The sequence below is a fragment of the Scophthalmus maximus genome, chromosome 21 (assembly GCF_022379125.1).
Source record: "Scophthalmus maximus strain ysfricsl-2021 chromosome 21, ASM2237912v1, whole genome shotgun sequence".
Lineage (NCBI taxonomy): Eukaryota > Metazoa > Chordata > Actinopteri > Pleuronectiformes > Scophthalmidae > Scophthalmus > Scophthalmus maximus.
The window spans coordinates 8,958,783-8,980,450 of record NC_061535.1 but is presented as its reverse complement, the minus strand read 5'-3'; the positions used below and the strand labels follow the sequence as shown (position 1 = coordinate 8,980,450).

Sequence of the window (21,668 nt, the reverse complement as noted above, 5' to 3'; positions counted from 1 at the left end):
AAAGATTAGGAGGGATTAGTGTTCAGGTTCATGTCTTGTGCTTATGGTGAAGTTCGTTGCAAGCAGAAAGTGTCACCTGATCTGTTTCTTATTGTTTTTACGTATCTAATGAATCACGACTCAGTAGAATAATACTTGGACGTGTTTTGACAGCTTTACAGCTGCATACACATTTCATGTACAGCTCACATGTACAGTATCTCATAATTGAAATGCTCCTGATGAAGTCAGACACCGATGTTTCCGTTCAATTCAGGGTTCAGTTTAGGAGCAGAGGGAGGTGTGAAGGTATATCAAACCATTCAAAAATATGCCTACAAAGCATGAGCTGAGAATGACGCTGGATCACACTCACGCTCATCCTTCCTAAACACAGAGGCCAGTGTGACACTACCCTGCTCTGTAGCCCCACCAGGCCAACACCAGCTGGAGAAGCAGGTTCCCCTCTGCTGTACACAGCTGCAATAATCCGCACCCCCCCCCCCGCCAGCCGTCCTCAAAGGTTCCTTTGGAAATTGGAGCATGCAGCACGAGCCAAAGTGGCAGCTCCTCTAGCAGGTGGACAGTTGATCTGCGTAGAAAATAGCCCTCGGCAAAACGGGCAGGGCAGCAGTGACTCGGGGTGCAACAAAAGGCCTCCCGAGAGCATAATCCCCGCCATGGGAAGATGTGAAAGCTGCAGGTTTCAGCGAACAAAATCAGCAGATTTCTCTGCGGGGAAACAGCCGCCTCTGACACCTGCGACGCCGGAAAGCATTTTGAACTCCGAGCGCACGTAGGAACCTGTCCTCACTCTGCCGGGGCCACGGGGAAAATGAGTTTCTCGGCGAGAGATGTTTCTGACGACATTAAGAGAAAGCTGTTAACCGGACAACCAAAAAACGCCAGCGTGTGCTTTTGCTTTGCATTTTGTGCTGGTATTTCACTAAGCTCCCTGACAAGTGCACTCTAAATGAAATTTTCTTAAATTGAAGTTTGTTGATGGAGTAATTTAAAAGGCACTGAGCTGTGTTGATCTTCACTCGCGCTTGAGACCTTATTTGACACTAAGGTCTTTCTCAAAGAAGCTTTTATTTCAGCTCCAGACGTGGAGTCAATAAAGCACTCAGTGCAAAAGTTATGGACTACACACACACACACACACACACACACACACACACACACACACACACACACCGGTCCAAGTCTTAGAGAGCGGATAATGTGCTGTTTGAAAGGTCTCACAGCAATCACAGTGCCCGAACGTTTTCCATAATGCAGCCTGCTAACAGACATCTAACTGCATTTTCAAGTCATCTCACATTTATCCAAACAGGCTATTAAAATTGCATTATTTCCTTGGCCCTGGAATAATAATAATAAAACATTTAAAAAACGTTCACAGTGGGATGAAAGAGAAGCAGCTGAGATGACTCTTCAACAGTAAGAGAAGGAGCGATACAAGCAGAGGTAGCCAAGCCTCTCCACGAGCAGCGTAACCATGTTTCCACCCCTGACTCATGTTTTATAGACGACTCCATGAATTCATTGTGTGCCTATGGAAGAAGAGGGTGAGTCTGGGAAGCATGGGTGAGTTTCAAAGAAGATGATTGCATCAGGCAAAACACAAGAACGTGTGTTTGTGCGATTCGTGATGTGTGTGTCTGTGTGTGTGTGTGTGTGTGTGTGTGTGTGTGTGTGTGTGTGTGTGTGAGGGTGTGTACGTCTTTTCTCCGGGGCCGCCTAATGGAGAACATAAGCCAGAACACCTGTAAACAAGGCATGACAGCACCCAGGCCGCACCGTGCTATTTATGGGCCACATGCACCGTCCTAATTCACCCTTTCCCCTGCTTGTCTCCTGTTAGCAGTCCTTCAAACCAATTAACACCTAGACGGCCATTCAGATTCTGATTCCAAACGGCTGGATGCAATTAGAACGAGGAAACATGGCTACTTATGGCAGGAAGGGGATTTAAGACACTGGGCTGGGAATTGAGACTACTGTTAGTTAGCCTAATGATTGGGCGGTAGATAGTGCTGATAATTGTGAGTGAAAGCCGAGCGTAAGGCAAACACAGAATAACTATTTCCCCAGATTCAAACTTGGTAAAATCGTTGGTCCAACCATTGTAATTAGGTAAATAAAGTTACACTAAAACTGTTCCTAATGAAGTAAGACTGGAGTGTAGAGGTGAATGCGGTTTCGAGATTTCTTTCCCCGCAGTTTTAAGGGTCCCATGAGAAAAAAGCTATGATGGCGGCACCTCTGTGATCTCCAAAGGCTCCGCCCCATCCAGATTATCGCTACGCGACACTGGCGCCAGCTCGGCTCAGGTTCCCAGCGTTGCCCCCCGAGAGCGAGGTTTCCGTTCGGCGAAAAAAACAACCGCCGACCAAGATCTGTAAATGTGTCCCGGAAATATTACAGAACGCTGCGCAGCACGACTCTCGGCGAAAGGGCTTTGAAGGCAAAGGTGCATTCTCACATGTGCGGCGAAGGGTTTTTGCCTCAGACACATTCCACTGTTTAGGGTCACGTAGTCTTATTTGGTGCTATTTTCCACACATAAAGAGATGCGTACAGTAGTCACATCCAGTGGTTAGAAACTGTTTTTTTGCTGCCTTGAGGTAACTGGCTTGTTATCTGTCAATTTATTTATTTTAAATGTTTTAAATTGTAATCATATAGCTTGACATTACATTTCATAAATTTGCCCTAAAAGCTCATTCACAATCGGCACAGCGTTAAACATTAGACCTCAGAAACCTCCTGAATAGCTTCAAGGGGAGGGATCCCTCTACCAACAATATAACAAAAGTAAAATTACAATGAAGAGAAATAGAATGACTAGTTGTTTCTAGAAATACAAATTAGTGTTAGAATTCAATGGTACGAATCGTTTTAATTCCCAAAAAATGTCCCTATTCTCACATGAAGGCGACAGACACGTGACAGGACTGAACTGGGCCAGCCTTCTCATTTCCCTCTGTGGGCCGTAAATTATTCATTCCAACCAGAGGCCCATACATACAGTTTAACTATATGACGACCTAATGAGGGCTATTGATCGAATAATTGATTGCTTTATGCATGGTCTAACTGACAGCCCACTGATCCATTTGGGCAGCTCATTACTTAATATGCATTATTCAGAGCTAACCACTATCCAGTGGAGACTGCAGTATCATCTGAAAAGAAAAAAAAAATGGATGTCAACAAGAATATAATAGCGGAGTCAGGGCAACATCAAAGCCGCTATGACTCTTTCAGTGCAGTGAATAAACACGCCGCAGCAGAGTGGTAAGAGCAATACAGCGACTGCCAGGTTTGATCTGTCAGCTAAATACACGGGGCCAGTAAAGTCGTATATTTATTCAACCTGCTCTTACCCTGTTGTCAAAACTATAACCTTGGCTGTACCTTCTCATAATCTCTGCGTGTTACCCAGTTCTTTCATCCATTCTTGACTCTTTCTGGCCTTTTGACCGCACAAAGATCAACGGCTCCGAGAGCACAGACCTTCGGGCCCTGCACAACTTTGCCTTTCAAATAAGAGATTACAGTATGTTTGGCCTGCATCCTCGAGAGGCATCAAATAATGTGCTCTTTTTCTTCACCCCCACAGATTCAGAGGTGATCCATAACAACCGTCTCCTCTTCTCCTCCTTGTCTGGAAGCAGAACCCACTAAGCGCCCACACCCCGACGCTGACCCATACTGACGGGCGCATGGAACGTTTGGATTGCAACACGGCTGGCGAGTACACACAACTAGAACTTGGACAGCACCATTGTGCTCACTTTGCATGGTTCAAGAAACACAGACAACGCTGTGGAACTATCGCTCTAATAGTGTAAATCTCCGATTACCGTTTGCTGTCTAGCTGAACAACAAGCCCGGCGTATGAACCGGTTGCCTGGCCTACTCGTTTCCTACCGTTTCTCTATTTTCTGTGCCGCTATCTGACATGTTTCCATTCCGCAGGAAACCATGTGCACTGACCGTTTGACAGAGATGACAGGAGCGGGATGCCCTCCTGCTTTCCTTTTCGATAAAACAGCACTTTGAGGTCGCTCTGAGTTCTTTTTCCGAGAACCATGGACGGACAGGATGAAGAGCGAGGAGGGAGAAAAAAGAGTGCGAGAAAATGTGACTATGATGACATACCGTGGAGAATATAAGTGTCTCCAGAGAGAACTGAAGCTGCTGAAAGCATCCAAAGCGACTTCCTGGAAAAGCAACCTGCGGCGGTGTGGACTGTACGCGGAATGGTTCAACAAGGGCTAACCAGCCTCAGTCGTCCTGGGGGTCATCACAGTGGGAGCAGGTCAACTTTCACTTCTTGGCTTGACCTTCTTTTTCCATTAAGGATAACTTGACTTTCACTGTGTCTGACACCGTGACTCGCAGTAAATGGAGGGGTTTTTTTGAGTCGACATTTCCTTACATACAGTGCCAGTGCAAAACCACGGCATGAGAGCGATGCTGCAAGAGCTAATCTAATAAAATGAGTCCATGTCCATATGCAGAGCGAAGATGCTCCAACACAATATTGACAAAATAACAACAGCCTTCTTTCTTTGGGGTCCAACTATCGTTACACGTAGGGAGATTAGGAAACAATGACAGCATAAAATGCTCTGTCTCCAATAAATAAATGCGCATCCGAGCCAAGTATACTCTCATTTCTCTCTTACTGTATGTTTCACATTGGCGTTGTATTCAAAACACAGCAGTGCTTGTGTTTGGAATATTCAAAGCAAAGTCTCCAAGAGGACGGAGCTATATTTTCTAATCAACTACAGAAAAATGCAAACAGGAGAGGACATGTCTAAAGATGAAAGTGTCTCTCTCCTCCAGAAGAGCTTCAAGGATAAATGACTTCTTGCCCTCAGCCTCTGCAGGAGTAATAATGCAGTAATATTTCATGCATACCTTCCACGCTAAGGTGCATGAAGACACAAACATAAAAATATGCATCCAAATTAAATTAAATTAAGTGGAGTAATTATGCATAAGGAGAGGTAATAGTCCAGGGGACATTTAACCCCTCAGAACTGCATAAGTTGTGTCCATATTCGTTCTCGGAGAGGACGTTGCTGTGAGAAGTTAATTAAAATCTCTACTTCCTTCCCTGGAGCTCTCTGCGACGGACCCTGTCCCCCAGCAGCTGGAAGCCTGGCTCTCCTGCATGTGGGCAACAACACTGCAGGGGTCATGGGAATGTGTTCACTTGGTCTTTAGGTGATTCCACAGGGACCAAGTGAAATGTCCCCATTCACTGGCAATCTAAATCCTTTCTTCAAATGAAAGTGAAGCAGAATGCGCTCTGGGGTTCGTAGACTATTTACAATTCAAATTTGGCCCACGTGATCCATAAACATTCATTCATTCTTAATAGAATAGTAATTGTCCAGCAAAATGGCAGCAGTCGGATACCAAATGTCAGCACCAGAAGCGAAGCTACCGCTCTTTCATGTCCCTTTCCCTGTTGTCTCAGATTCAGTTTGCTGGTTTCCTGCCAGTCCCTTACAATTTGAGGCAACAGACACCGAAACAGACACACGGGACACTCACTACAAGCACCTGGAACCATTCCCCTGTACCGGCGCCATTTATGAGCCAGATTATCCGTAGCCCTCCGGGGTCAGCTGGGACGCAAGGTCAGGGTTTGTCACTAATGGGGCCCTGTGAGTGCCAGGGTACCAGAGCTGTGAATCCCCCAGAGAGGCATCAGTCTGAAGGGCCCACGACTCTAATTGGGGCAGCCCATGTACATAAATGACAGATTATGACCTATAAATGAGAATTTATGTGACCATTAGATGTGTCGGGTGATCCCGGCAGAGATGGAGAAGGCGCTCATTAACTATGCATTCACAAAGCCTGGCTCCGCCTAATTAGCCCGATGATATGCAGGCTACAGACATTAACTTGTTTTCCACCCGCAGACATTTCAGGCTTCTTATCATGATGCACTCATGCACAATCAGAGGGTGATATGAGCTGTTTGTGTTGTTCATGTGCACAGCAAAGAGCACAACGGAGCGCCAAGTGCGAGGTGAGAAAACCGTCGCCGGTTATTGTTTTGTGATAGCGATCCAACTTAAACCGTTTTATGAGACAAGCCTCCCTTGCCACCCTGAGAGTGGATGAAGGGAATATTTACCCAATATTAAAGAATAAAAAAACTTTGGCTTGATATATCTGTGGAGAAGGGACATGTCTTCGAAAACATCAAAATCAATGCGCTTGTCCAAAGGTCTGCAGTTGAACCGTAATATCTGGGAGATTGATCGGTGTGATTAGGGATTTGATGGCAGGCTCAAATATTTGCGCATGAAGTGGCAGCATTAGTGCTTTAATATTGAGTGGTGGTTGGGGGGGGGGGGGGGGTTGTCATGGGAGATGAGATTGAAGACGGTGAATGACGAAGACAGAGATCTAGGAGATCTGTACTTTTCTCCCTACCTGTGTCAAAACAAAATAATTACTGGTCGTTATAGAGTCGTGTGCATGGTGGTTACAATATACTATCTCGCTTACGGGCTAAACAACTCATCATATCATAAATCGTATCAATTAAATGTGGGAATGCATAGGTTGCGTGCTTTAAATAAATTGCATACCACTTTGGCAATACTGTGCATGATCATCGTCGTCGTATTGTGCCAACGATGTTATAGAAATGAGCAATGTTGAATTGAGAGATGTAGCAGGCACTCCTTTAGTCATGCTTAGACAGGCCAACAATGGGACAGTGCGTGTGTGTGTGTGTGTGTGTGTGTTAAGCATGAGAGAAAGAGCGTGATTGACAGTGGATACCCCCTCGTCTATGCTCCCTATTGCCTCGACCTATTTAGAACGGGAGGGAAAAAACTAAGCATCCCTCACTTTACACAATTAACTAGTTGCGACGGACAAAAGGTGCCCATCATTTTTTTTTTTTATGCAATTTTATTAGAAGAAGAAAAAACTTAATTCTGTCTTTAACTCCCTATTTCACTTTGACCTTGTTTCCATTGTGTCATGCAGCATAAGCAATCAAAAGCATTTTTTTTTTCTTCCCCAAGGGTGAAATTACTCGAGATAATAAAGATCAAACCAAAGAGCAGATCACCTCAATCACATTCAGCAAGTGCAGGCATGGACACACGCTTTCATGTGTGGATCTAATAAGGGAGCGCAAATTACACAGTGAGCAAGCAGGCAACTCGGATACTAACATGGTCACAAATGAGTGACAGGAATAACAGCGAGGGTGTGAACGCTGGGAGGCTTTAAGAGGAACCGATGTGTACTGCGGCAGGAATCTAATTTCAGTGAACACCAGAGGAGCATGTTTTTATGCCAGGTGTAAAAGTAACCCGGCAAACTCAGGATGGAGACGGGACAGGGGCAACATAACGGTTATGATATCAGGTACACAGGGAGTGTTTCTCTGCCTCCACCGCTCTCTCTTTCCCTCTGCCTCCTCGTGTTTCTTTTCTCTCCGCGGCTAACAATGCCAGGGTGTTATTTCTCACTGAGAGGGCATGAAGGCGGCAGGGTGGAGATGGAAGCGGTGACTGTGCGAGACGCCGACATCGGGCCAGCGAGCCTATTAGCGAACTTCACAGCTGGTCCTCTCTCTCTCTCTCTCTCTCTCTCTCTCTCTCTAACACACACACACAAACACACACACACACACACACACACACACACACACACACACACACACACAGTGGTCTCCGCGACGCACTGAAGGCGGCTCAGTTTGAAGGGAGAGAAGGGGGAAAGGAAGACAGCGCTCCAGTTGTCCACTGAGCTGCCATCAAAAGCATCTTACAAAAGCTGCCAGGGAGACGGAGTGAGCGGTGAGAGACAGCAGCCGTCCACTAGAGGAAAGTGAGCTGGAGGAAGAGGCGGCGTGAACACAGGAGACAGTATGAATGCATGTGTACTAAACGGCAACTTGACCGGAGCAGCGTGACGAATGCAAACTGGCCAGACCGAACTGAACAGAGGGTGTCGGACTCTTGAATACAATCTGATGTCACTGTCGCTCTGGTCGGATTGCAGAGGGAAAGAGCCGCGAAGCGGAAAGACAAGAGACAAAAGGTAACACAAAGACAAAGAGGCCTTTGTAAAGTGGAGCTAAGATGAGCAAAAGTGGCTGCTCTGTGTTTTATTATAATCTCCAAGGCGCCGCTCGAGTTTAGGCCGAGAGGTGCCACCGCTTTCACCCTGCTGGCAGCGACTCGAGGTGCCATGACACTGAACTACTTTGAATACATCACGGTACTCTTTTCTTCATTCCGCCACTTTTTCCACCCGTATTATCATATCTTTCACTCAGCGCTCGCATGTGATTACTTGCTCAGCAATGACACCACGGAGACCGGCTCGTATAATTTCATGTGAAGACTTTGAGGTGGTAAAACAAGACACCCGTCCGGACCGCGACGGAAGGTCGTGAAGTCGCAGCCGAAGGACGACGTCGTTATAGTACGTTCGCAATATGACATTATGAGTGTTGGCGAAATTAAATATATTCCATGGATCTTCTGTATAAGTTCGTGACGAGGTGTCAGGTGAATGACCCCTGCTCAGCTGGAAACATGCTTATCAATCAGCCTGACTGACGAGAGGATCTTTCGTAAAGGAAGCATTTGTTTGGATGATGTCGATGACACTCGTCTCATATTACTGCCTTTCAGTGCCTATAAGCTCCTCAAGCTGCTTCTCGGTGCTACACAGATGCTTATGCGTCCGTTGACCGCGAGCCAACAGCAGAGGCTCCAGCCGCCCGTGTGAGGTCTCACTTAACATACAAACTGCTGTTGGAAAACAGCCTGTTATGCTAAGTAGATAGCAGATGAGAAAGTCCCAGTGAATCTGTCCTCTATAGTCAATGAGTCGAATGTTAAAACCTGTTTGGCTCGTTTCCTCAGAACTCATTCAGCTCTATAATCGCTCCCATCATTATTTCAATATCGAGGTATTCGTCTGGTGACTATCAGCAAAATGAGGCCATTACTGACAAGACTGGCACGACCTGATCCTACATTTACATTCTGACAACAAGGCCGCTAATACCGAGGAGCGTGGGGGGGCTTGTTCCCCCAAACTTCATAATAACAAAAAGTTGTCCGCTTTCTAAAAAATGTACATAATTGAAAAATATGTAGTTAATTGAAGATTATGGATTTGATATTTATGATAAAGCTTCCAAAATAGTTTGCTTATCTATACACAAGCTAAGTTAGACCCATATTCACTGATTGAACATGAAACGGCATGAACACATACATTTAATACTATAAAACACCAAGAGCAGGCTCAGCAGCAGATTAATGAAACAACCTGAGACTATTCTGCCTTCAGGCCTACACAGTGTACGGAGTTGTGCGCAGGTTGTCATGATAAATCTCAAATGATGATTTAAACAATAGTAAAAGAGAGAGAGGGGGATTATTGTCACGACAGTCATGCAGTCGTGGCTGACAATAATGAGGTGAAGCACACCCTGGAGTGTAATGGTGGAAACTACTTGTTGTATAATTTATATAACTGCAGATCATGTGCCAGCCACATGGTTACTGACAATTGTCGCATTATACCTCTATGCCTATATTCACAGAATGAATAGTGCTTGATTTTTTGGGATTTGTAGTTCTGTAATATAGGTATATATAGATATGGCGATGGTGATTCTTGAATATATATTTCACGCTTATATTAATGGCTGAGCCTGCAACAGCAGATCATTTGAAATACATTAGCGATATATAATTTGTGTCCACTCCAGAAAAAGCAGAAAGTTCCATGTTTGTGACAGACGGTGTTGAGGGCTTGAAGAACAATCAGTTCTAACACATTTATAAATATATTTTTTAATGTAAGATATCAGAAAGGTAGAATTCACATCACTTTTTCGCCAAAAACAGCAAAAAGGTGTGAATGATAACGTCAACGATGGCTGAATTCCTTTTCGGTCTCAGGGATCTGTCGTTGTGCATGACGCTCACTGTCAAACTGTCATGTCTTACTGGGACATGACGAATAGAACAGAGCGTCATTAATTCTATCAGTTACACCATCATGTGTTAAAATGTGTGGCGTGAACAAAAAGGCCAAAGCAGCTGGCAGGAGAGCTCGAGCACAGTCTCATTGGTTCGACACAATTAACTTGGCGGTTATTTAATATCGATCTCTAATATACTACAACATCTAGTGTAAATCAAGGAGTAATGCATGTGGAAAATAATGTTAGTGTGTGTCACACAGAGCTACTGTCTTTGAAATCTGTTACAGCTTGAAATGATTTTTATTTTCTTTCCAGTATCTTGAATTAAAGATGAACTGTGGCACGGGTATCAATAAAATTCACTTTGGTTTGAATCTGAAAGTACGTGAAACGTTCTGAACCGGTGAACAAGGTCCATGAAAGAAAAATGTTTTATTGCTGCTTAAGTGCTGCCGTGTTTCAACACTGTGAGAGATCGGGCTGTTTACCACACACAGGCTAGACATTAAACACTGAATCACAGTTGACTGATATGAGCTATAAACACACAGACTAATTCAATCTTCTGAATACAATGTACTGTTTAAAACACTCCTAGTGCCTTCCCCCTGCACTGCCCTGTGTTTGATAATCACAACAGGTAATCTCTTTGATTGAAGTTTTGATAGTAACACACATGTACTGTGTGGAAACGGGCATTCATTACCTCCTCGCATTGATTCATTAATTACTTAAATCACTTCAGGCATGTTTGCATTCAAAAATTCTTAGAGCTTTTTTTTATTATGATACTATTGAATTATTTTCTGTCACTTTGGTAATGTGCAGGTGAAACAAATAAAGTAATAAAATAATAACAGTTCAGACTCTGCACTGAGACAAAGCATGTTTGTCTATATGTTTGCCACTTTTCAAGCATGTACAAACAGCATATAGAGCAAACATCTGCATGCATATAGAGTGTATTTACTGGGCAAACGATGCATGAATTAATGCAATTATGCATGGACTACAGTGTGTGTGTGTGTGTGTGTGTGTGTGTGTGAGAAGTCTCTCGTCCTCTCTCTCTCTCTCTCCCTCTCTCTCCCTCTCTCTCCATCGGGCCTGCCTCACTCGACCTGCTTGGCCACCTCGCTCATCACCCTATGGGATCTCTGTCTTCATGGAATCTTATTAGACGAGGCCTGCCTCCATCTGGATCCAGCACTGACAGCCCCATTCATCAACGCTGCTGTCGCAACACCAAACACACACACTAAGCCGCGCGGGGCCCCCTTCAGCGTGGAGTGGGACGAACGGACATCCCATAATAATACGGAACAGACGCCCACCGGGAAGGAGGGATGAAATGGCCTCTCAACAGTGAGGAGGGATGGAGAAGATGGAGATGAAAAGAAGAAGAGTTGGATCAATGGGGGGGGGGGGTTGCTCATGATGGCCTGGCTCTTGGTTTTGAACACAGTGATGAAAGAGGCTTCTGTGACTGAGGGACATGAAATAACTTACCTGGTGGATCAGAAACACGCACACAGGAGGAGGCGGCGGCAGCAGCAGCAGCAGCAGCAGCAAGGCACCAGAAAAACAAAAGCAAAGCGAGAAGGAGGGGTTAATATCAACACGGCACCCACGTGAGGTTCAAGTTTATAGTGCAAACACAATACAGCTGGATGAAAATCAAGGTTATGTGAAAAACGATTCACCGAGTGAGCCAGCGAGGAATAAAAAGGGTGGATGAACTCAACAACTCACACGTGCTATCGGACCAAAAAACAGCATGTTATATCAATCTATATCTACAGATATATAAACATTTATTTATTTATAGGAGTTACCCCCTGTGGAAGGACCAAGCCAAGACATACTACATCACAAATCAATTTTCAATCTTGACGAACACTTTGTTTGCAATAACTCACAGAAGAGCAAGTGGAAGGGTCACATTCAGTAGTATTTATCACAGACACACACACACCCAAACGCAGGCACTTATGCACGCACACACATACAATTCACCGGCAATACTATTGGTAGCAAAGCCATGAGAGGCTGATGGAGTGGTTGTCTTGGAAACAGAGACTGGCACAGGTTATTATGAAGGAAGAAATGAAGGGTGAGGGGTGAGTGAGGTCCACGATGCAAAGATCTGCAGCAAGACAGACACGTGTGTATGTGTGTGTGTGTGTGTGTGTGTGTGTTTGTGTGTGTTTGTATGATTACTACAGGTTCACCTGTAGATAAGTTCCATTCTCTCACTACCTCCCCATCAATAATTCACGTAAGACAAATGAATCAATAATTCAAACAAACACACAGACCTACAGCTGAGGCTACATGCTATATTCTAATGGTATGTGCGGTTCAACTTAATATACCACTGGTAGAAAACAGACAAAAAAAGATGAAAAAAAACGGATCATAAGAAGCACAGACCAAGCCAGAGACTGACAGCTGCCCCCATCCCCCTCCGTTTCCCCTTTCTCCCCATCTTTACTCCAGCCGTCTCCCTTCAGTGGCTCCGTAGCCCTGTGGTGATTGTTGTTGGCCTCCTTCTCCACTCCCTCTCTCCATCCGTTCTGCTCTCTTCTCCCTCTTTCCTCCAGCCCACCCCACTCTTACAGAGGAGGAGAAAACAAGTATCCAGGCAACACAGCATCACTTAGTGGGAGAGGAGAGGAGAGACGAGGAGAGGAGAGACGAGGAGAGGAGCGGAGTAAAAACCGCATTGTGATGGAACCAAGAATACAGATGAGACCCATAAAAATGAGGGGATGAAAAAGAGGAAAAGCAGGGGAAGAAGAGAGAGAGTGACATGTACTGTAAAGTAGTGAGGACGGTGGTAAAATAGACCAAGCAGGTGCATTTACAATATTACATACAAGGATTGTGACAGATAGAAAAGGCCCTTGGGGGGCGGGGGCTATAGTACATAACCTATACAGGTGTGACATTATTTGTTTCATTTAAATCAGGGGCGAAATGTAAAGAACAAAAAAACAAAAAAAAACATATGGACAAATTAGCAAGTGTTTTTGTTTCCATGGATGCCTCAAGCTGTATTATCACATTGATTCATGTGTTATGTCAGTGTGATATTTCATGCCTTGACATAACCACACTGCATTAATCGAGCCATCTACACTCTAAATTGTGAGACCGGAGAGTTCAGGCATGCAAAATAGAAAAAAAAAGCACTTGGCAGAGAGGCAGAACTTTGGCTCAGCACAGACTTTATTCCATAGGCAGATGTTCAGAGCTTGAAGAACAAAACTGGCCAGTCTCTTCAATGAATGTCAAAGCACTTGGGTTGTATACAGTATATTGTTGTTTATCGGATCTTTACCCACGCAGACTTGAATTTGCGCTTGATATTTAAAGCATCCGCAGAGAAAAAGGCAGTGTTGTGCAGCAGCTTCCTGCTAAGAGCAGCCTGTACCTCACTGTCGACTCGCTGTGCATTATTGCCCATGCACAAGTAGTAAACATATTTCTTATGAATGAGAAAAAAGGAAACACACAGAAAATTGGAAATTATGTTAATTTCAGTGTGTCTGGGGGCATTTGTGGGGTGTTTGCATGAGGGCAAGCTGCGCAATAGATAAGGTTCCGGAAAAGAGGGTTTTCCTCGGCTCTCCAAACCCCCTCAAGACACACGGCGAGATGGCACTGGAGGAGGAGGAGGCGGAAGAGAGCAGACATGAAAACTTTTTCGTTTTGTGTGTGTGTGCGCGCGCGCGCGCGCGTGCGTGCGAGCGTGTGTTATATTCAGCCAAGAAAATAAAAGTTTCATTTCTTCTATTCTTGTCCTTTCTCTCGCAGTGGTACAAGTGTGGATCCCAGCGTGCCAAATGAAGCTTGCTGATGATGCGCAGCCCCTTGTGGGACATGAACATGATCGTTCAACAGAGACACAAACATGGAGAAAGTGAGCCGCTGTAAAAAAAAAAAAAAAAACGCCAGCTCACTGACGATTAGATTCGCAAAGAACTGTTCACATTTGGCCCCTTGCAAATCCTTTTAGCAGAGCTCTGCATGGGTTCATGATGCCAGACTCTGTGCATGCCAACACACACACAACCACACAACACAACCGGATGATGACTGATTTGATAGAGCTATGGTAGCTCAGCTCCGAACCCAGGGAAAATTTGTGACATGTATGAACACTGTGAAATGGGCTGAGTGGTGTTCCATGCTCATTGTTGCCCTTCAATCGAATTGATAAGGTATTGCGCTGGATTATATAAATTGAATAACATATTGTAAAATGTGTGGATGAATGTGGCACGCACACACAATAATGCTCCCTCAAGTAGACTGAACCCAGGAGGCACAAGGATGGTGAATTTACAGCAGCATAGAACATGTTGTTTTTATTTTGCTTGCGACAAATCTTCTTAAAAATAAGAATATCAAAAGCCAAAAGCCTCTTCTGTTTTCCCACAGCATCAAAAAAGCAAAGAAAAAGATAAATAGCAATAATGTGCAGTGCAGCGAGGACACTAGCCCGCATACCAACATGTAGTAGTTCTATAACGGTTGTCTAAAAATTCCTGTTCCATTTCGGTCGAAGTATTGATAGGAAAAATATAGTGGGCATGATGAAGTTTGGAGACACCAGGTGAGACATCTGACCCGCTCCACAACAGGATCTGATGGGAGGTACAACGTCCCCCCAAACACAGGCGATCTGAGTTTGTCGAAGCACCGTTTGACAAAATGACACAAAATCACACGCATGTCCGGATTCAATCGGCAATCACGCTGAGCAATCAGCAGAGAGCTGCGTTAAAGCCCTGTGGGGAGCAATCTGGGCCACTTCCAAGCAGCATCTCCCACGGACACGTAAGAGGGGGAGAGAGAGAGAAAAAAAAGCTTTACGCAGAGGAGCTGAGCTCATTTTGAACACATAATTGTCCTCCCCTTCCCCAACAGCCTCATTACGACACAATCTGATTACAGGGTGGAAAACAAAGGAAGAGGATGAAAAATACCATCCGCCATCGATGAGGTGGGCGCAGGTCTATTTGTATCGCTGTCAACGTTAGGACCGCGCCGCCCCCCCCTGCTCAACATGGGTGTGACTCCAGGCAAGCTGGGAGAAGTCGAGCTCATGAAAACACAGTTTGTGTTCATTCCAGGTGAAATTGCATGTCGCATCCGTTTGGGTTTCACAACGTGAAAGCATAAGTTCTCGTTGCCTGTGTCAGCGCCGTCGTTGCCGGAGCAGAGAAGTGGCAGGCTCCTCGGAGGGCCCGCCGTGACTGAAGTGGGCCCATTTTCTGTGTATGACAGCGGCAGAATGAAACTGTTTCGGCTCAGTTAGTGCGCCGACTAGCAGGTCCCCCTGCTCCCGATGGGCAGATCCCATTGGCCTCTGTGTGTGGCAGCAGTGGTGTGTGTTCGACTAGGCAATAAGCCCAGTGTCACTGTCACTTCCATCAGCTGAGACTTTTCTCTCTCTCTCTCACTGTGTCTCTTGCAAAAAAACAAACAAACATCCAACCCCCCCCCCAGAAGAGAGGCGGGGAAGGAGGATCCAGACCATACTGATGGGAGAACGGTGCAGGAAGCTCAACACACAATGGGCTGTTCCGCCTTTCCTGTAGGGGAAAACTTTCAACATGTGACAGCGGTTCTCCGGGTGCATCGTATGCCACCGACTCGGACCCTGGGTCGCCATATGGGACCGGGCGGATGGCGGCCCCACTTTCCAGAGCCTCCAGATGGCCGGTCCACGTCAGTTCTAAGATACGCTGCGGCTAAAAAAGATCCTCTAGAGGCCATTTAACAGTGAGCAAAAAACACCCAGTAACACCTGGCGTTTGTCTTCGGTGTGAATGGGTGCAGTCAGCTTTCATCCCCAGGTCCAATGACTCTGGGGATTTATCGGCTCTGGCTCCGATCAGGAGCGACGGAAACATGATAAGTGTGTGGACGCGCTGAAAAAAGGAGGCAATGAAGGCTTTTCACCTCTGTTCGTAACTTCTGCGACTCTTTGCCATCTCCGTCACAGATTCCATCCGTCTCAGTGCTCAAAGGTTGTTCACTCGGCTTTGCTTTTTTTTCTTCGTTTTTTTTAAATAAGTGCCATAACATAGTAATTGGCCTCTGTGCTGCTTTCTGCTTTTCTGGCACTTTTGTGACATCAAACATGACGCAACAGAGACAAAAAAGAAGAAGAGAAAAAACCTGCATATACAGAAGCGTCTGGGTAGAGCAGCAAGAGGCCGGACATGACGATGATTCCGGTGTGGAAGGCAGAGTTTGTGTTTGTTGCCATCAACAAGCCGACTGCCATGTACTCCCACATGGGCTCAGTCGGACGAGTTCTGGAAAACGTCCGGAGCAACTTGTGGACATTTGCCTTCTCCCATTCACCTGGAGAATTCCAAGATAATATCTGGACTTCAACACATGTCTGAACGCAGCTGGAGAGTGAAAAAGAGTCTGCATTCAAATATATACGTTCATGTTTATGAACAACTGCAGTGACAACATTGAGTCTGTGCACAGCACCACACCCAAGTGGGAATTTGATTTGAGTAGTGCAGAGAAACCACACACACTCCACGGACATTACATGCAGTATATCCATTGCACACACAGCACACTAGATACCCTAACTCATTTACAGGTGGCAGCAGCATCAAAATACAAGCTGTCCACAGTCCAAAGAAGCATGGACAGATTGTATTCCCCTTGCCCAATAGAAACCTGATAGTATTCAGACTGCCTCTGCCACTTGGAGTTGTGAACGTGCAAGACTGTCCGGCCCATCTTTACAGTAACGTTTATCGTGGGGTGTCACCGTAGCGCCATCAGCAATAAGACTGCAGGCAGGCAGATCGCCCGTCTAATAACTTCAGTTATTGCTTCCCTGCTCTCTGAATACCACAAGCAACGCTGAGAAGCTCAACCTTTTCATTGAGCAAACTGTGCCTCTTAAGTAAACAAGCCGCAGTAATATTTCAAGCACTCTTCTTTATTCCATGCCATCCCCTCTGATCATCAGTCCTTGTCCAGCTCCATTAGAGCCGTTTCATATCAGAGAATAACAATATCTCAGCGACTGCGCGGCTCACCGCGTTGCCAAAGAGCTAATCAATCTATGGCCTGTCTCTCCTTAGGTGGACTGATCGGCTGGCATTATTCTCCAGTCAATTACCTCCAGTGAGAGAGGGAGACGGAATGACAATGGACGCTGATGAATGCCACTTGGGGCCCAATTGAGGCGGCCAGGGTGCCGTCCCAGAGCTGGCAGTAAGACAATTGGGTCATCTAATAGGTATTTATATGAGCTGCCCCTCAGCGACCAGCTATTTGTTACAGAGAGGGGCTACGGCTGGACTGCACTGTTTACCTATGATGTGGCTGTCAGCATCAGGCCATAGTGGAAGGCAACAGTGCATGTGATGGATGCTTGCGTGTGAGCACTCAGTACATGTATGCCGATGCACATGTGACTGCATCTGCTTTCCCAGTCGCTTTATAAATACATATTGGTCTCCTGCCCTTAATATCAGGAGGCAATCAAATAACGATCAATAGCTACGGCTTGAATCTGACCCGATGCATTTGAACTTTCAGTACACACAAGTGGGTAGTAACAGTTAACCAGCTGGTGACACATCAACAGGTCATTATTGTGTGTGTGTGTGTGTGTGTGTGTGTGTGTGTGTGTGTGTGTGTGTGTGCGTGTGTGCGTGCGCGCGCGCGCGTGTTCAAGAGTGAAGCCGCCAAAAATGGTAGTTGGCCGAACAAATGGGAGGGTTTGTGGAACGGCAGACCGCAGACGTGGTCTACTGTTCTGCAGGACGATGATGAGAAAAACACTGCAGCGCTTATACAAGATGAAAAAGAGGAGCTGGAGCAAGGATTAAAAAAAAAAAAGAGTAAGAAAAGTCAAGAGGGAGAACGAGAAGGATAAAAAGAAACAGACAGAGACCGTATTCATAGATACAGGCCCGGAAAAAAGAAAAAAAATGATTTTAGTGGAAGGTGGAAAAAACAAGGCCGGAGTGAAATAAAAAGGATGAAACATGCTATGTGTGATCACTTAAAATCCTACAACAACAATCACATCTCACTGAAATAACTTCCTGACAACAGGTGCCTGTGTCTTTATCTCGTCTGATTTTGACTGTGACACAAGGTTTTACATGTTTGGCGCAATAACCCTTTCCACGGTCGTATCAACCTGGAACTGAGGCGTCAGCTTCAGCTGTGATCCTAATAACAGATGGCCACAACTGTCCAGAGCCGTCCGATTCCATCGTCTGAATTACAGCTTTCGGAGAGTAAATCAGTTACCACACCTAACATCTAAAATGCTTTTAGTATGCACATGGTTCCTAAAGAGGCAGCCATGGGGGGGGGGGGGGGGGGGGGGTTACGGCCCTGAGCTGGGCTCATATTCCCACAGTTAATTGGGCCTGACAAGATCTACGTGACTTCTTTTTCTTCCACTCATATTTTGTCTTTCTTTGCCCGTGAGGTGCAGGTTAACGAATCTCTGGGCACTAAAAACACACAAAACCAGGAAACATAAGAGTCGCTCTCTTCGTACTTCTTGTGTACCCCTGCTTTTCTCACATTTCCTCTCCCACCCGTCTCCAGCGCCCACCTCGCAGACGAGCCCCCCCCCCCCGCTGACCTCACCCTGGGGTGATCACATTCGGCATGTTACCCATCTGACCCAGAAATCCACTTCCTGTGGTCCGGCGTAAGTCAATTTGGTTAAAACATGTGTAAGGAAATACAAGGAAGTTAGCTGAACAGGCTGTTTGGATTCCCAAGGACACCGCTTCCAACACGTGTGCGTGTGTGTGTGTGTGTGTGTGTGTGTGTGTGTGTGTGTGTGTGTGTGTGTGTGTGTGTGTGTGTGTGTGTGTTCCCCCCCCTCTGGCAGTGCTGGAAAAAAAAAAAGAATTACTGGAGTGTGGATAGAGCTCATTCACACACCTGGGCCTCATTCGGCGCTGCCCTGCCAAACACCCGTGACGTGCCCTGAACAGAGCAGCATCATGGGAAGTCTAAATTAAGCACAGCGCCGTGACACGGTCAGGGCACGCCGTTGGAGCGGAGACAGAGACAGACAAAACACACGGACGAGGTAACCGTGCCCTCTGCAAACACAATAGGGCTAAATTGAAACAGAAGCTGAATGAATGAAAAACATTAGAAGTCTGCAAATCAAACACCCTTAACCAATCAGAGTTCTGCAAACTGGCCTATGACTGACATGAGGATCACACACACAAGCTTTAGATATCAAAATCACTGACGATCAGTCAGTACGTAAAAGCGGTGGGGCAATTAAAAATATATATTTCAATGCAGGGAAATTAAACAAATACCTACAGAAGTCCACTTTAATACTTCACAGCTATCCCCACAGTGTTTTTGCAAAATAGCACTGCTGAAATTAATGCAATAAATCACAGAAAACTAATGATAGGCTAAGAAAAGCATATTTCATGACGCGTCTAAATACTTTTAAGTCTGTGGAATAACAGGAGAGAGGGGAGGGGAAGCTGTTCCCAGAACTGAAAACTCCCTGGATCTGGAATATGGGGCGTTGATATTTTCTTAAGTAGGCCTCGGGGATAGCTTTTGAAACCATGCTTGATGTAGGATTTTATTTGGCTTGGAATAAAAGCCCTCCCTAGGGTGCTCCCTCTCCTATAGACTGGTTAACCCTGCCTGACACACACACACACACACACACACACACACACCTAAACACACACACACACTTAAACACACACACCAAACATTAAGTAGGTTATGATTAATTTTCTTTGTCAACGTCTGCCTATAAAACAACGTCAACTGGAGTGAGTGGGGGGCTTTCCTCCGTTCCTTGTAGACTGCACACTAAATCATTCATGGCTATTAAACAGTACTTGTGTGTGTTTAAATATAACTCAAATATGAACACACACACACACACACACACACACACACAGTACTTTCCCTTAATGTCATTCAAACTATAACCTGACATTTCCTCTGTATTGTTGCTTTTTAAATGGACCTGTAAATAACTGGAAGCACAATGAGAGGACAGCGGCCAGACGGTTAATGAATTCAATTAGTCAGTGTCAGGCCGATTAAGAGGTCTGAAAAGAGCCATTGTCACATCGTAGATGGGGGGGATTGTGTGTGTGTGTGTGTGTGTGAGAGAGAGAGAGAGAGAGAGAGAGAGAGAGAGAGAGAGCCAGGCAAGGCCTTGCACTCAGGCCCTCTCGCTACATTCATCAAGGACCAATGGACACTCAACTACAGAATAAATGTGTTTCATTTTGTAGGTGTGCGTCTCTGCACTTGCATTTTTCTACGCTGCTGCTGCTGTGTGTGTGTGTGTGTGTGTGTGTGTGTGTGTGTGTGTGCGTGTGTGCGTGTGTTTGCATACGAGCAGCTCATTATATCTCTTTGTACCAGGACACTGCACATCTCAAAGTCGGTAACGCAGCCTCTTATCTCAACAGCAGGCTGAATGCTTTGAAACTGTCATAGATCCTTTCTCAATTAAGAGGTAACCTTTATGCCGGAGGACTCGCGTCCCACAAAAGCTTCTTGTCTGCTTTTACACTATGTACAATAGAAAATTGGAGGCACCGCACTTGTAGCTGTCAGATGCTGAGGTTTCGTCGGCTTGGTTATTTAATTTTTTCCCTCACCGTAGTAGGCCCAACGGGGGAATCGACCTTTTCTCGTAGACGTCTGAGCAAACAAAAGAGAAAGCAAACAACACAAAATGCCAAGCAAAACTCTCAGTATCCACGCAGCGATTTTCCCGATAAAACAAACAACAGAGCTCCTCGGCAGCCTCCTGAAGCTCTTCTCGAGGGGATGCTTAAAAGGAAATCTGGTGCAGGAGATGGCGCTACGCATGCAGGGTGAAACATTTCCTTCAAGGGATCGCCTGTGTTGATGCGAATTTGAAATTACGTTTACGCTCGTGATGAGACGGAGAGGGGAACATTACAAGCTGAGCTCCGACATCTGTAACGAGGAAAAGTTTAGCCTTAATACATCGACTTGACTTGTGCGAATTAAAAGAGACTCCGCGAACGCCTTCGGAGTGAGAGGGGGAGCAGTTGTTGTTACAGATTCAGAGATAACGAGGTCCTTGTTCCGGGAGAGATTATTCATTTTGAGTGAGAAATGAACGTGTCGGGAGTGGGTGCACTTGATAACACTGTGTGAAAACATACTGTTACTTCAAGTCCCCACTACTTGTTTTACATACCCTTCATCCACACAAAGTGTGGGACACGGTTTTGAGGATTTTGACAAAACTATAAATTATGAAAGAATGCAGAATACAATGTATTAACATCTAAGGGTCATAATAAGCTGCTGCACAGATAACCTACGGGTCATTTTTCCTCCAGCTATTTCCTCTTATTTCTTTTCTTTATTATTTTGTGCACCTGTTTGGTGTTACCCTGGTAATCTGCAGATCATTTTATCACGTTAATTCACTGATAATCATGTGACCTGTATATGAAAAGTGGAAAATGCTTGTCACAATTTTCCAGATTTTTTTTTGTTTGACCAACAGTTCAAAAATAACAAATATTCAAATTTACAACCATGTAACAACCAAGATGTCAAATTTGGAGTTTTATTTTCTGATGAGGACATTCATTAATGATTTATGGAGTAATGT

At 45.3% G+C, this 21,668-nt stretch overlaps 1 protein-coding gene across 6 annotated transcripts in view; it reads right to left on the bottom strand.

The window, feature by feature from the left end:
* The window catches only part of LOC118291287 (partitioning defective 3 homolog), a 289,475-nt gene that overhangs the window by 211,691 nt on the left and 56,116 nt on the right, over nt 1-21,668 (bottom strand). The gene's annotated exons all lie outside the window — the stretch shown is intronic.